At 40.6% G+C, this 16,077-nt stretch overlaps 1 protein-coding gene across 16 annotated transcripts in view; it reads right to left on the bottom strand.

Annotated features, from left to right (window-relative positions):
* The window catches only part of DAG1 (dystroglycan 1), a 66,687-nt gene that overhangs the window by 29,081 nt on the left and 21,529 nt on the right, over positions 1 to 16,077 (bottom strand). For 2 of the 16 annotated variants that reach the window (XR_014023116.1, XR_014023117.1), the window contains exon 4: positions 3,337 to 3,559. The exons of 13 other annotated variants lie outside the window; for them this stretch is intronic. The gene's annotated coding sequence lies outside the window, so the exon portion shown is untranslated. Of the gene's footprint in view, positions 1 to 3,336; positions 3,560 to 16,077 lie in introns of those variants that run through there. One more of the 16 variants, XM_081302514.1, reaches the window with a different exon arrangement.

The raw sequence follows: 16,077 nt of genomic DNA, 5'->3' as shown, positions 1-16,077 counted from the left end.
CGATATCAAAAAAAAAGAAAAAAAAAAACATTACTTAGGATTGAGGGGTGGCTCAGTGGGAGAACACTTGCCTAGCATGTGCAAGGCTCTGGGTTCAATGCCCAGCACCATGGAAGGAAGGAAGGTAGATAAGGTAGGTAGATTACTCAGAATTGCACCAATCAGACTTTGGAAAAAAACACTTCAGGAGACTTTGGGAATATGTCCCCATGATAACACAGTCCAGTCTTTTAATTTCAAGTGCCCATGCAGGTCACTAAGAATGGAAAAGGTTAAACTGAGATCAAAGACAAGGACCCAGACTAACCATCCATTTATATGTAGCAGTGAGAGTGGGAGGTAGGGTGGAGATGGAGGAACAAGTATAGGGGTGGGTGGCCTGCCTGCCTCAGCAGAATCCAAGTGGAAATACATTATCACTTATATGGCATCCAAAAACCCAACTAAAGCAAACTACAATTATCTTAAGACAGTGCAACAATTAATGCTTCAGCACACATTTACTAACTACCTACCCTGTACTAGGTATGAGACTTCATTTGCTATTCACAGTCTTTCCAAATTTCATAGAAATACCCAATTAAGATTTACATTCATGGGACTGGGGCTTTGGCTCAGTGGTAGAGAGCTTGTCTAGCATGCATGAGGCACTGATTTGATCCTCAGCACCACATAAAAATAAATAAAGGTATTCTGTCCATCTACGACTACAAAAAAATGAAAAATAAAAAATAAAAGATTTATGTTCATTAGCCAGGAGTGGTGGTGCAGGCCTCTAATCTCAGCAACTCAGGAAGCTAAGACAGAAAAGTTGCAGGTTCAAAGCCAACCTCAGTTGGGCTGGGGATGTGGCTCAAGCTGTAGCGTGCTCGCCTGGCATGTGTGCAGCCCAGGTTTGATCCTCAGCACCACATACTAACAAAGATGTTGTGTCCGCCAAAAACTAAAAAAGATAAATATTAAAAAAATATTCTCTCTCTCCCTCTTAAAAAAAAATAATTAAAACATCTTTAAAAAAAACAAAGCCAGCCTCAGCAACTCAGTGAGACCTTAATTCAAAATAAAAATGGAAAGAACTGGGGGTGTAGCTCAGTGGTAGAGAACCCCTGGATTCAATCCCCAGTATTAAAAAAGAATTACAGGGGCTGGAATTGTGGCTCAGTGGCAGAGCGCTCGTCTAGCACGGGCAGGATCTGGGTTCGATCCTCAGCACCACATAAATATAAAGGCATTGTGTTGTGTCCATCTACACCTAAAAAAAAAAAAAAAAAAAAAAAAAAATTAAAAAATTACATATATTAGCTGGGTGTAGTGGCAAAAGCCTGCAATCCCAAAGACTCAAGAAGCTCAAGCAGGAAGATCACAGAAGTTTGAGGCCAGCTTGGGCAACTTAGCAAGACACTGTCTCAAAATAAAAGTAAAAAGAAGAGCTGGGTACGTAGCTCAGTGGTAAAGCGTCCCTGGGTTCAATCCCCAGTACCTTAAGGAAAAAAAAAAATGTACACACATTACTAAATCACAAAACAGAAATGGTAATAAACTAACAAAATACAGTCAGTCACGTAATATGTTCAAGATAGTATCTAATAGTGGCCCTGCAAGAGTGCCATGGAGCTGATTCCTATCACCTGGCCATAGCACAATACATTTCTCATGTGTTTATGGTAATACTGATGTAAATAAACCTGCCTCACTGCCAGCTGCATGAAAGTATAGCACAAAGCTGAGGGTGTATTTCAGTGATAGAGCACTTGCCTACTATGTGAGGCTGAATTCAATTTCCGGGACTGCCAAAACAAAAAAAGTTAACTGTCAGAACAGTCTTATACAAGTCCTTCAGAAGGTATTCCATGGATTGGGTGCAGAATCTGTCTAGTTTGTACAAAGCCCGAGGTTTGATCATTAGCACAGAAAAAAAAAAAAACAAAAAAAAAACAAAGCACAGAAGGTACTGCAGAAAAAGACATTGCTACAATAGAAGATGAAAGATTCATGACTGTTTTGCCCCTGAAGATCTCCCATGGGACAAAATGTAGGGGTGAAAGACAGTGACAGTGATGGTTCTAAGTCTTTGTGGGCACAGATTAATGTGTTTTTGGAAAAAAAAAAGTTTAAAAAGTAACAAGTTCAAAATAAAAAACATAGAATGAGAATATAAGTAAAATGTTTTTATATAGCTGTACAATATGTTTGTGTTTTGTTATTACAAGAGTGAAAGGTTTTATAAAATTTTAGTTTATAAAGTAAAATTGTTATAGTAAGTGAAAGTTATTGCTGAAGAATTTTATATAAATTTAAGGTAGCTTAAGCATACAGTGTTACAAAGTCTGAAGAAGTGTAATGTCCTATTTATATATCTATCTACTTATTTATTTATTTCAGTACTAAGGATTGAACCTAAGGGTGTTCTACCACTGAGCTACATCCTCGGTTCTTTTTTTTTTTTTTTTTTTTTTAAATTTTGAGTTAAAGTCTAAGTTGCAGAGGCTGACGTAAAACTTGCAATTCTCTGCCTCGGCTTCCCAAGTCACTGGGATTATAGGCATGCACTAACACACCTGGCTTCTCTTTTAATGTTTCATTTGGTATTTCTATTGTACCTTTTATATGATTAAATACACACAAATGTGCTTCAATAGCCTATAGTATTTGGTACAGTGACATGCTGCACAAGTCTGTAGTCTGGGAGCAATAAGCTGTATCAGATAACCTAGAAGTACAAGGCTATACCATCTAGTTTTGCATAAGTACACTTTATTTATTTATTTTTTTAAAGAGAGAGTGAGGGAGATAGAAAGATAGAGAGAGAATTTTTAATATTTATTTTTTAGTTTTCAGCGAACACAACATCTTTATTTGTATGTGGTGCTGAGGATCGAACCCGGGCGGCACGCATGCCAGGCGAGCGCACTACCACTTGAGCCACATCCCCAGCCCGCATAAGTACACTTTATAATGTTCACATAACAAAACTCTTTTTTTTTTTTAAAGAGAGAGAGAGAGAATTTTTTTTAATATTTATTTCTTAGTTTTCGAAGGACACAACATCTTTGTATGTGGTGCTGAGGATCGAACCCAGGCTGCACGCATACCAGGCGAGCATGCTACCGCTTGAGCCACATCCCCAGCCCCCACATAACAAAACTCTTAACACATTTCTCAGAATGAACTCCATTAAGTGACCCACAACTGTACCTAAGACTAATATATTATAAACAGGCATTTTCTTTTTTAAATTATTTTTTTATTTATATATGACAGCAGAATGCATTACAATTTAAACAGGCATTTTCTAATAAGTACTTATTGGAAATTAAAATTTGCTTTCTGACTTACCAAGCTCCACCTCGTTATCCCCTTCTCCCCAATTCAGACAAGGAAAGTGAGGCTACACTGTGAGGCAGGATGATCAATATCTGTTGCGGTAAAAGGTGATGATGAGTGCTGCCCTGAGAGGAAAAGAGGGAGGAAAGAGCCACTGCCCAGGTCTTGACAGCACTTATTCTGTTGTTCTCTCCCCAACCAGGTTATTGGCACAGAGCAGGTATTTGGCAGACTTCTGCACAGTACAGAGAAAAGAATAAAGGCAATGACCACCTTATTTCATATTTTCAAGTTAAAAGCTGAGTTTTTTATTTTTTCTATTACACTACAGAAGAAAAAAATATCAGTGCCACAACTCTAAACTAGAATGCTAATCTGGCTTTATAATTTTTTTTTTTTTTTTTTTTTTGGCAGTGCTGGGGATTGAACCCAGGGCTTTGTGCATGTGAGGCAAGCACTCTACCCACTGAGCTATATCCCCAGCCAAAGGTTTTTTTTTTTTTTTTTTCTTTTTTGGAACTGGGGATCAAACCCAGGGCTTTGCGAATGCAAGGCAGACGCTTTGCCACTGAGCTACATCCCAGCCTGCTAATCTGGCTTTAATGAATTAAGTTTGGTAAAAGTGTGCTGGGTGCTGGCCTTCCTAACCTAATCAAACTGGGGAGGGGAAGGGATGTCAGCATGGCCTCAGTCACCCCCAGCTCCCTGTTCTGCTCTGCGCCCATTTAACTGAGTGGTTGACCCTGCCACCAGTCTTAAAATGTATGAGTGGGACCCAGAGCCCAATGCCTCAAGAGCTAAACAACACTGTTCCAGCCCCTGGTGACTGGAAGTTTTTGCAAGTTCACTATAAGGTGTGTTTAAACAAATATTTCAGAGCTGGGGCTGTAGCTCAGTGGTAGAGTGCTTGCCTAGCATGTGTGAGGCACTGAGTTCAATCCTTAGCATCACAGAAAAATAAATAAAGTAAAGGCATGCTATCCATATACAACTACCCAAAAAAAAAAAAAATTAAAAACAAATACTTCCAACTTTCAGTGTTTAAAGCTGGGACTTGCTTTCAGTCACATTCTTTTTTTGGCCACATTCTTAAAAGTTTGACCATTAAGAACATTTCTTTCTTGCCAGAAACTAGATCAACACACCTTGTTTACTAAAGGACAAGACAAGCCATGCATAGTGACACATGCCTACAAATCCAGGTGATTAGGGAGGCTGAGGCAGGACTGAAAGTTTGAGGCCAGCCTCCCAACTTAGCAAGACCTTGTCTCAAAAACTAACTAAATAAAAATGACTGGGGAGCTGGGCATGGTAGCACAAGCCTGTGATCCCAGTGACTCAAGAGGCTGAGGCAGCAGGATCATAAGTTTGAGAGCAGTTTGAGCAACTTAGCAAGGCTCTAAGCAGTTTGGCAAGACCCTGTCTCAAAATGAAAAATAAAAAGGACTGGAAATGTGGCTTAGTGGTTATGTGCCCCTGAGTTAAACCCCTGTACAGCAAAAAAAAACTTTTAAAAATTAAAAAAACAGGGCTGGGGCTGTAGCTCAGTGGCAAAGCGCTTGCCTAGCACATGTGAGGCATTGGGTTTGATCCTCAGCACCACATAACATTTTTTTTTTTTTTTAAGAGAGAGTGAGAGAGGAGGGAGAGAGGGAGGGAGGGAGGGAGGGAGGGAGGGAGGGAGGGAGAGAGAGAGAGAGAGAGAGAGAGAGAGAGAGAGAGAATTTTTAATATTTATTTTTTAGTTCTCGGCGGACACAACATCTTTGTTGGTATGTGGTGCTGAGGATCGAACCCGGGCCGCACGCATGCCAGGCGAGTGCGCTACCGCTTAAGCCACATCCCCAGCCCCACCACATAAAAATTAACAAATAAAATAAAGGCATTCTGTCCATCTACAACTACCAAAAAAAAAAAAAAAGGACAAAACGAGCACCATTGCCTTGGCTCAGGATTTCCTGCTAGCAGAATTCCTTCTCTCCCTCAGATGGCTCTAACTGGCCCTTCAACCTGCTTCAATCTTGCCACAGCTGCAAATCCTGAACAAACTACTCTGGTAGTATTAGGTGTATACTTTCAAATGCTGGAACATTTGATATCTTGCAGACTCCTAGAATCCCTGTTCTGTAAAGCTATGGTGACTCTATGACCAGTTATTAAAGTGGTGGGCCAGACCAACGGTGAGCAAAACTGGGATGTCTGCTATGTCTGATTTCAGAATAGGTTTTCCTAGAGCTACCTAATAAGAACACCACTTCCCAGTAAACTAGTGATGGCAAGACTCCTTGGTCAGGCCCTGCAACCTCCATGCTGCTAGCCTTCCCCAGCAAAAGATACTGACCTGCTCATTAAGGGGCACAGCACATATCTAGAAAAGTATGTACACTTAGGCACTTCTAGGCTAAATAACACTGAGAACACCCAAGTGCTTTCCTCTTCCCTCAAAGCCACAGGACAACCACAGGAAAATGCTGTCTGCCATACTGGATTTATACTTAGGTTAGCATGAAGAAACCTTTGTTCTCACCTCCTACTTGAGTCTCCACTTTCCCTTTTTGCCATATTTGATCATTCCCTTAACACAAGTGAACTTTCCACTCTGTAGTAATTATTTATAAATTAATTGTTGTATTTAAGAACCCAAGGATTAAAAACTAAAGGCAAAAAGGAATAAGGGAATGATAATGCAAGAGATCTATTTTATCAAAAGCGTGCGCTATAATTTACATGTTCCCAAATACTTTGCAGCTGCAGCTACAAAGCAATTTTCAGTGGTGGTCCCAATCTACTGATGTATGGATGGTGTTTTCTTTTTCCTATGGTCTTGGGGTCTTTTGAATTTCCAGCCTGAGAAACTATCAGGCATGGATGTACCCCACCAGCCCATAGCTTAATTCTTCAGATTCTTTATCTTCATTTCTCACAAAATCTTCAATTAGCTTCTTAGGTGAGCACATAATCACCCTGCAGAATTTCTCCCAGTCTCTATGCAAACTGATATGTGTACAAGGAGCTAATTAAAGAAACTTTTTTGTAAATGGAAAATTGATTTTATGTCTTCTTGTTGCATTTCTGGTTAATTTTTTTTAAATCATCCACATTTTTTAAAATATTTTTTTTAAATGTAGATGAACACAATACCTTTATTTTACTTATTTTTATGTGGTACTGAGGATCGAACCCAGTGCCTCACACATGCTAGGCAAGTGCTCTACCACTGAGCTACAGCCCCAGCCCCTTAAATCATCCACATTTGACATATGTATTTTTTTAAATATTTTTTAGGTGTAAATGGACACAATACCTTTATTTATTAATTTTTATGTAGTGCTGAGGATCAAACCAGGTGCCTCACGTGCTGGGCAAGCACTCTACCACTGAGCTACAACCCTGGCCCCATCTGGTAAATCTTAAATCTTAAGTTCTATGGTCTTATGAATAAACCTAACCAAGAATCTCTTTCCATTTATCTCATGCTAAAGATGACTCTTGAGAATTTCTTAACAACATGGTCCTCTAAACAAGCTGACTCCTCACAGAACCATGGGGGAAAGTCACTGCCCTACCTGCTTAGAACTTCCCTGATAAGAGGATGTAGAATTTACCTGATAAAATAGGATTTGGCCTCTATCACTCCGTATACTTATTCCTTTTTATTTTATTATTTCTTTTATCCCCCCACCCCACATATTTTTGTGGGGTGGGGGAATAAAAGATGTAGAAATAAATAGAACAGTGGCCAACAGGGCCAAGTTATTTATCCTAAGGCAATGGGACATGGTGGGCTTGAGACATTTCTTATTGGCTCAGAAAATGGCTACAAAAACTGCAGTCCTCTGTAGCATTGCTCCCAGATCTAACTGTTATTATCTTCCCCACTAATCTGCCTCAGAAGTAAAGGGGAAGGGCAAATAGAGAGCCACAGGCTCCTCTGAAATGCTTCTGTTCCCAAGAGAGGGAGCAGCCCTCCAGTATTCCACCAGCCTTAGACAATTACCTGCCATTTTCAGCAAATGGTTAGAGGAAAACCCAGACTTCTTTGGAACAAGGAACTAAAAATATAGCACATTCACCAGTTGCCAGTAGAATTTGTGGAGAATCTGTTTTTGGTTTTTTTGTTTGTTTTGCTTTGTTTTTAAATCAAGCCCTCTCTATAAACTAATCCACAAAGATGTCCCAAAAAAAGTCACTCTAGACTTATAGAAAGAACACATGAAGAAAAGCTAAGAAACAGGAAGTTTCCCAGCACACACCTGACCCCAGAGTTTCTACTTCCTCACACTCTTAAGGACTAGTGTAGCAGCTTGTGGTGCGTGTGTGTGTGTGTGTGTTTGTGTGTGTGTGTGTGTTTGGAGCTGGGGAGGTGGGTGTCCTATGATGCTAAAGTTTACAAATCTAATTTTCATATTACTTACAATTCATCTAAAGATCTCAGGTATCTTTTGTTCTTATAGATTGATTAGTGTTACATTATTTTTTCCAATGTTATGGATCAAACCCAAGTCCTTGCACATGGCAGGCAAGCACTCTACCACAGAGCTATGCTACCAGCCCCTAAGTATTAAATTGGACACTGACCATAAAGCCAGAGAAGTAACAAGGCCTTCATCTGCACAGGTATCATCAGCACTTCAAAGAGAACCCATGTGCACCTGTACTGATTTACTTCCCTGTTTCGCATGTCCTGCTAGGTGATACAACACCAAGCACAGTGACTGGGCTCCAAAGCCAGCAAATGATTGGTGCATGGAACTTATTGCAGGCCTGGACACAGCTGGCATTCAATCATTTCCAAAACATTCTGAAGGCAAGTGAACATGTTTGAACTTCATATATGCCTCAACAGGAAAGCTACAGTCCTGAGGACAGAACAGTCAAGGAGTCAAAGACTAACAAGGGTCCCAGCCCTCCTGAGCAGTGGGTACAAGTATAAACAGCAATAGTAAAATTTTTCTGCCAACAAGATTTGTTTTTAGGGGCTGGGGATGTGGCTCAAGCGGTAGCGCGCTCGCCTGGCATGCGTGCTGCCCAGGTTCGATCCTCAGCACCACATACAAACAAAGATGTTGTGTCCGCCGAAAAATAAAAAATAAATAAAGATTTGTTTTTATTACTTCCTACATTAAGTCTAAGTCTACCCTCAGAGCCTTATTTTCTAAGCAAATGCAGAATAAAATAATACCAGCTACAACGATAATCAACGGCATGAATAGAGATAACTTGGCAAGTGGCAAATTAATGATACTTCATATCTGTTTTACTCTTTAGATGAAAGACAATGAATAAATACAAAGAAACAACTACGATTTCTACAATAATTACTTTTCCTTTTTTTTCATAAGCACTTTGGTCTAACAAAGAAACATGCAATAAGAATCATATTTTTTAATGTGTTTTTTTTCCCCCCAAGGTGGGAAGTAACTGGGGATTGAACCCAGAGATACTTTACCACTGAAGTATATCCCCAGTCCTTTTTTTTTTTTTAGCTGTAGATAGACACAATACCTTTATTTTATTTATTTTTATGTGGTGCTGAGGAATGAACCCAGTGTCTCACATGTGCTAGGCAAGCACTCTACCACTGAGCCACAACCTCAGTACCCCCAGTCCTTTTTTATTTTGAGATAGGGTCTCACTAAGTTGCTTAATGCCTTGCTAAAATTGCTGAGACTGGCCTCAAATTTGAAATCCTCCTCAGCCCCTGGGATTACAGGCATGCACCACCATGCCCACAGCCAATTCATCCACTCTTTAACTGCAACTCCTTTCCATTATTGTTTCAATCTTTACACAAATGAAGAACACCATAAAATGAAAATGTTTGCTCTTAGACAATCAAGTCTGATAAAAAAATTACATAAAGTTCTGTTTCTCAATAAAAACTTTCCCTACTAGTCTAAGTGGAAAGCTCCCTGAGCCTGAGACAGGGTCTATTTCACCTGGGTCCTGGATGGCAAGGGCTGGCCATGATGAAGGCAGGTAAGGTCAGCACCAATCTGGGAAAGCCAAGGCCTAAGAGCAAGATCTCTACTTCCTAGACAGCCTGTCCATTCAAGGACACTGGGAGGAAGATGGGGAGGATCTTGGCAGATACCTGCTCTCCTTTGGCCTTCCCTGGGAGACGAATACACTGTCACTATGGTGATGTATGTCAAGACCCACTTTTACAATTAAATTCAAAAATAGATCAAAGACCTGTCAGAGTGAGTACTGGTTCCTGTATCCCTCTCCTTACCGCCTAGGCTCCTCTTTTCACCAGTATTTCTCCACTCCCACTAGCACTGTCCCAGGCTCCTGGTTCCTGGCTGACTCTGGTCACTCTAGATTGAACCTAGGGCCTCACTCATGCTATGGAAATACTCTACCACTGAGTCACACTCCAAACCTTAAGATTCTTACTTCAGTGAAGGGCACAAGTTCTGCTACCCTCTGGAGCAGTGACTCTAAATCCTGACCACACATTTGAAACTACCCAGGCAGAGCATTTAAAAAAGTTTATCCTAGGGGCTGGAGTTGTGGTTCAGCAATACAGCACTCGCCTAGAACGCATGAGACACTGGGTTCCATCCTCAGCACCACAAAAAATAAATAAATAAATAAATAAATAAATAAATAAATAAATAAATAAATAAATAGAGGTGTTGTATCCATCTACAACTAAAAATAAATAAAAATTTTAAAAAGTTTATTCTTGGGGCTGGGGTTGTCACACAGTGGTAGAGCGCTTGCCTAGCATGTGTGAGACACTGGGTTCAATTCTTAGTACCACATATAAATAAATAAAGGTCTACTGACAACTAAAAATGTTTAAAAAAAATTTTTTTTAAAGTTTATTCTAGCCAAACAGGGTGGCACACACCTACAATCACAGCAAATCAGGACTGAGACAGAAAGATCACAAGTTTGAGGCCAGCCTCAGCAACTTAATGAGACCCTATCTCAAAATAGATAGATATAGATATACATAGATAGATAGATAGATAAACATACATATATACAGACAGACACAAAGATATAGCGCAGTAGTAAAGCACCCCTGGATTCAATCCCCCGTATAAAAAAAAAAAAATCCCGGCCAGGCGCAGTGGAGCATGCCTGTAATCCCAGCCACTCAGGAGGCTGAGATAGGAGGGTCATGAGTTCAAAGCCAGCCTAAGCAACTCAGTGAGACCCTGTCTTTAAATAAAATACAAAATAGGGCTGGGGATGAGGCTCAGGAATCAAGTGCCCCTGAGTTCAATTCTTGGTACCTTCGACCCCCAAAGATCAGAATAATGATGCAGGAGGATTACAAGTTCAAGGCCAGCATGGGTAAACGTAGCAAGATTCCATCTCAAAAAATAAATAAATAAAAATGTTTATTCCTGGGATCCAGGCATGGTGGTGCACGCCTAGAGTCCTAGCAACTCAGGAAGTTGAGGAAGTTAAGGATCACAAGTTAGAGGCCAAACTCAGCAGATTAACAAGATCCTGAGCAACTTAGTGAGAATCTGCCTCAAAATAAACACAGATGGCTGAGGATATAGCTATATAGTGGAACGTCTGAGTTCAATCTCTAGTATCACCAAAAATTAATAAGTAAAAACAAATAAACTAAGCATAGAAGTACATGCCTATAACCCCAGTGGCTCAGGACACTGAGGCAAGAGGATTTCAAGATTAAGGCTTGCCTCAAAACCTTTGCAGGATCCTGTCTCAAAATAAAAAAGAATTAGGGATATAGCTCAGCAGTAGTATGGGCAAGGCCCTGGGTTCAATCCATAGCACTGAAAAAAAAAAAAAAAAAAAAAAAAAAAGAACAGGAATTAAACACACATATTTAGGGGTCCAGACAACACACTGAACAGGCACTGAAAGAATTAAAACTGGTGCAGCTGAAGAAACACAAGGACTTGCTTATGGCCCAACATAACTATCTAATCCTCACCAGAGCAAGGACTCCTTTATTAAAACACTCATAATTCCAAATGCTCCAGAACATTTCTCCCAGATCTTCCAACAAAGGCAACAGTTAAGCACTTACTCAGAGGCAGTGGTGGTATACATGGAACCAATTGTAGAGGAGGTGTTCTCACTCCTGGTTTCCTGGTCCCAGCTCTCCTCAGGGTGGCAGCAGCTGCAGCAGTCCCTGGCTTCACCCTGATCCAGTGGCATGAGCTCAAGCACCTGAAGTTGGCCCCCAGCTACTGCCTAACTAGGTTTCTCATCCGTGAAATGCTGTTTCAAACCTCACAGGGCCACTGTCAAGGTGAACTGAGAGTGACAAATCAGTCATTCAGACTGGTGGCTGCCCAGACGAAGCTCTCCAGAAATACTGCCTGTTTCAAAGACTATGGTTTACCCTGCACTCAAGAGCCAAAATGAGGACTATCATGTTCTGGATGTGGTAGCGCCATAAGGCTGGCACATGACCCTGGATCCAGGCCGAGCAGCATAAAGAAACTGATATCCACACCAAGAGATTAAGCCAGAAGTGGAAGCCCAGTTCACCAGATTAATTTGCCCAAGCCAGAATTGATATACCATGGTCCCAAGCAGCTCACAACTGCTACCCATGAATCAAGTTCAACCATTTGCAGGACTTACGACCTGGAACTTGACAAAGACATCTAGCCACCTGTTCAACTCAATGTTAACTGAGAGCTCTCAGAGCAACTCCAGGCTTCCCTGTGACATCAGGACACATACAGTCTTCCTCTTCATGCAGACCATCTGCCCCCTCTAGACCAAAACTTGTAGACAGCTCTACCTTGGAGCCCTTAGACTCATCATTCCCCTAATTCCCAACAAACAGCATTTATCAAACTGCTTCCTGCACACTCAGGATGTGCATAGCTCTTTGTACCACCTTCACTGGCTGACACAAATAAAGTATTCACAAGCATCGGTTAAATAAAGTTTTGGGGAGCTAAGGATGTACAGTTTGGCAATAGAGCTCTTGCCTACCATGCAGGAGACATTGGGTTCCAACCCAGCTCTGACAAAAGAAAAAAAAAAACACGATTTTTTTCCCTTAATTCCTCTCTCCCTCCAGATTTCAGCCCCATTAATACTTGTTTCCTCAGGAAACGTACCAAACAAGGCCCTCTATTATGTAACAGCTTTCCTTCTTCATTAAATTCTCAAAATAGTGCAGGACAGGGGCCAGATTTCATTTGTTCATATAATCTAACAATAGTTTAGAGAGGGCCGGGTGTGGTGGCGCACGCCTGTAATCCCAGCAGCTCAGGAAGCTGAGGCAGGAGGATCATGAGTTCAAGGCCAGGCTCAGCAAAAGTAAGGTACTTAGAAACTCAGTGAGACCCTGTCTCTAAATAAAATACAAAAGAGAGCTGGGGATGTGGCTCAATGGCTCAATGGTCAAGTGCCTCTGAGTTCAATCCCTGTTACCCCCCCCCCCAAAAAATAGAATAGGGAGCACACAGGTTCCTATGATACTGGCATCCATCTACAGAAAAATCATTTCAAAGACCACCTGCTCCACAGCTTCAAGGGACACATGAACCATTATCTCAAAGCCTTGACAAATAGCACTGTTTCATAGAGCCATGCTCAGGCAGCCCATAATTTGAAGCTAGAGTCCCTCAAGTCAACATTCAGATATACCCTTCCTCTTTAGAAATCATCTCAGTAATTCCAAAAATTTCCCATAAATTAGGCAGAAATAATTTTTTTCTGAAGCAAGCAGTGCCTGCTCTTACTTTGCCTGGAAAGTCCATTTTGGAACTGAGGGTATAACTCTGTGGTATAGCATATACTTATCATGTACAAAGCCCTAGGTTCAATCCCCAGCACCAAAAATACAATCTATCACATGTTCCTTTTTCCACTGAAAATGAAAGTCAAGAATTAGACACCCAAGAAATTCCTTCATTCAACTGCAACATCACTGCTGTTTTATTAGTATTTTTTAATTTTATTTTATTTATTTTTTTATTTTTATTTTTTGCTGTGCTGAAGAAAGAAAACAGGGCCTCACACACTGGGCAAGGGCTCTATCACTGAGCTAGACCCCTAACCACAGAAAATCAGATTCATCATAAGTCGGGTGTAGTAGCACACACCTGTAATCCCAGCAACCCAGGAAGCTAAAATAGGAAAATCACAAGTTCCAGACCAGACTTGGCATTTTAGCAAGACTCTTTCTTAAAATAAAAAACAAAATGGGCCAGGGATATAGCTCAGTAATAAAGCCTCAGAACCACAAAAGATTTTTCAGTAAATAAAAATATTTACCATGTACCCATATCTATACTTCTACATGCCACTCCAACTAAAAGAAACCAAGTACCTGGGAGGTATCACTTGAGCCCACAAGTTCGAGACCAGCCTCAGTCAGGGCAGATGCTAGGATGGGGCAATAAATCTGAAATCTTTTTTTTTTTTTTAAGAGAGAGTGAGAGAGGGGGACAGAGAGAGAGAGAGAGAGAGAGAATTTTAATATTTATTTATTTTTTCTTAGTTCTCGGCGGACACAACATCTTTGTTTGTATGTGGTGCTGAGGATCGAACCCGGGCCGCATGCACGCCAGGCGAGCGCACTATCGCTTGAGCCACCCCCAGCCCAATAAATCTGAAATCTTGTTGCATCAGAAAATAAGGAAGTGGTTGGGCACGGTGGCACACACCTGAAATCCCAGCTGCACGGGAGGCTGAGGCAGGAGTATTTAGAGTTCAAAGCAAGCCTCCGCAACTTGACGAGGAACTAAGCAACTCAGTCAGACCCTGTCTCTAAATTAAATACAAAAAAGGGTTGGGGATATAGCTCAGTGGTTAAGCACCCTGAGTTCAATCCCCAGTATCAAAAAAAAAAAAAAAAAAAAAAAAGAAGAAGAAATAAAAAGTCAAGAAGTACTCAAATAATAATAAGGACCCTCAAAAGAACACAAGAGCCAGTCTCAAGGGGTTCCACTGACCAATCGTGGGACACTAGGCATCAAAATGAATACAGATAGGAATGTATAACACTGTACCAAATGTTATACATTAAGCAAATCAATGAGTAATTAAGGTGGAACATAAGAAAACTCTTCCTTAGATTAAGATGACACTAATTCCAATATAGGAGGAATGATAGCCTTAGAAGCATCATTAGATGCTGAAGTAGAGTCTCAGGAAATTTACAATCTCATGTATTCCCCCTATGTGACTTAATTAAAAAGGAAAAAATATCCACTTTACAGTGGAGAAAACTGCAAGGCACCTCTCCTCCTCAATGAGAGCTGATCATAAGAACTAATCAGTGCCTGGGTCTATGATAGGCATCCGTATGGGGCTACAGAAATGTTGCTGAAACAAATAAGGAAACCTGAATGTGGACTGTAGATTATAATGTTATACCAACATTAAATCTCCTGATTTTGATAGCTACACCATGGTTACATAAAACAATGTTCTCATTCGTAGGAAATACACAACTGAATATTCAGGAATAAAAGGAGAGCTGAGATGGGCTGGGGATGTGGCTCAAGCGGTAGCGCGCTCGCCTGGCATGCGTGCGGCCCGGGTTCGATCCTCAGCACCACATACAAACAAAGATGTTGTGTCCGCCGAGAACTAAAAGAAATAAATATTAAAAAAAATTCTCTCTCTCTCTCTCTCCTCTCTCTTTAAAAAAAAAAAAAAAAAAAAAAAAAAAAAAAAAAAGGAGAGCTGAGGCTGAGGCTGAGTGGTAGAGGCTTACATAAAGCCCTGGGTTCAATGCCCAGTACTTGGTGGCTGGTAGTGGAGAGGTATGATGTCTGCCAATTACTTACAGATGGTTCAGGAAAAAAAATTACAGATAGGAAAGACAGAAGGACAAAGCAAAATGTAAACAAATGGTGAACCTAGGTAAAGAATACTTAGGAATGCCTTGAATTATTTCAACTTTCCTATAAATTTGAAGCTATACCCCAAAAAGTTACAAAAATATAAGTTACCCCTCCAAAAGTCATAAAAAATATAGACATAAAATGGAAAAAAATAGTAAGAGGGAAATGGGGCAAGGTCCAACACCCACCTTGGGACCTCCCCAAAAGCACAGGGCTACTTACCAACAGTTGTAAAGCAAAGTCTACGGTTGAGCTCTGTATACCACGATTACCTATATAACCCGTGTCCTACCACTCACCTGAACATCCCAATGCTTATCCACTAGGATTCTGAGTTTTAGGAACCAAACCTTTAAATAGTACTATTCACACATATATCCTACCATGACCCTAAGCCCTTCAAGTTTATGAGGGGAAGCATTTTCCTCTGGAAGCACTATAAAAACAAAATATACAAAAAAAGGATTTTGTTTGTTTTAAAAGTAACCTGAGTTATAATGGAGGAAAATGTCACACTGGAGCCTGAAATTACTACATCATGCTGTTTGCTTTAGATTAAAAATAGTTTATTTATTTTTTTTAAAAGAGAGAGTGAGAGAGGAGAGAGAGAGAGAGAGAGAGAGAGAATTTTTTTTTAATATTTATTTATTTTTTAGTTCTCGGCGGACACAACATCTTTGTTGGTATGTGGTGCTGAGGATCGAACCCGGGCCGCACGCATGCCAGGTGAGCGCGCTACCACTTGAGCCACATCCCCAGCCCGATTAAAAATAGTTTAATTTTCCCTTCCCAAGAGCCTTCACTCCTGGAGGGGGAAAAACAAAATCAAAAAACCCTAGACCAGATCATCACCAAGTTGAGAGGTGCTGGAGCTAAAGGAAAGACACAGGCAAGTAGAATGCAGTATTTGCCAGTCAGCCTCACAATGATACCATCAGTT

This window comes from Spermophilus citellus (assembly GCF_964194105.1).
Source record: "Spermophilus citellus genome assembly, chromosome: 7".
NCBI lineage: Eukaryota > Metazoa > Chordata > Mammalia > Rodentia > Sciuridae > Spermophilus > Spermophilus citellus.
The sequence above is the reverse complement of the archived record's forward strand: the minus strand, read 5'-3'. Positions and strand labels throughout refer to the sequence as shown.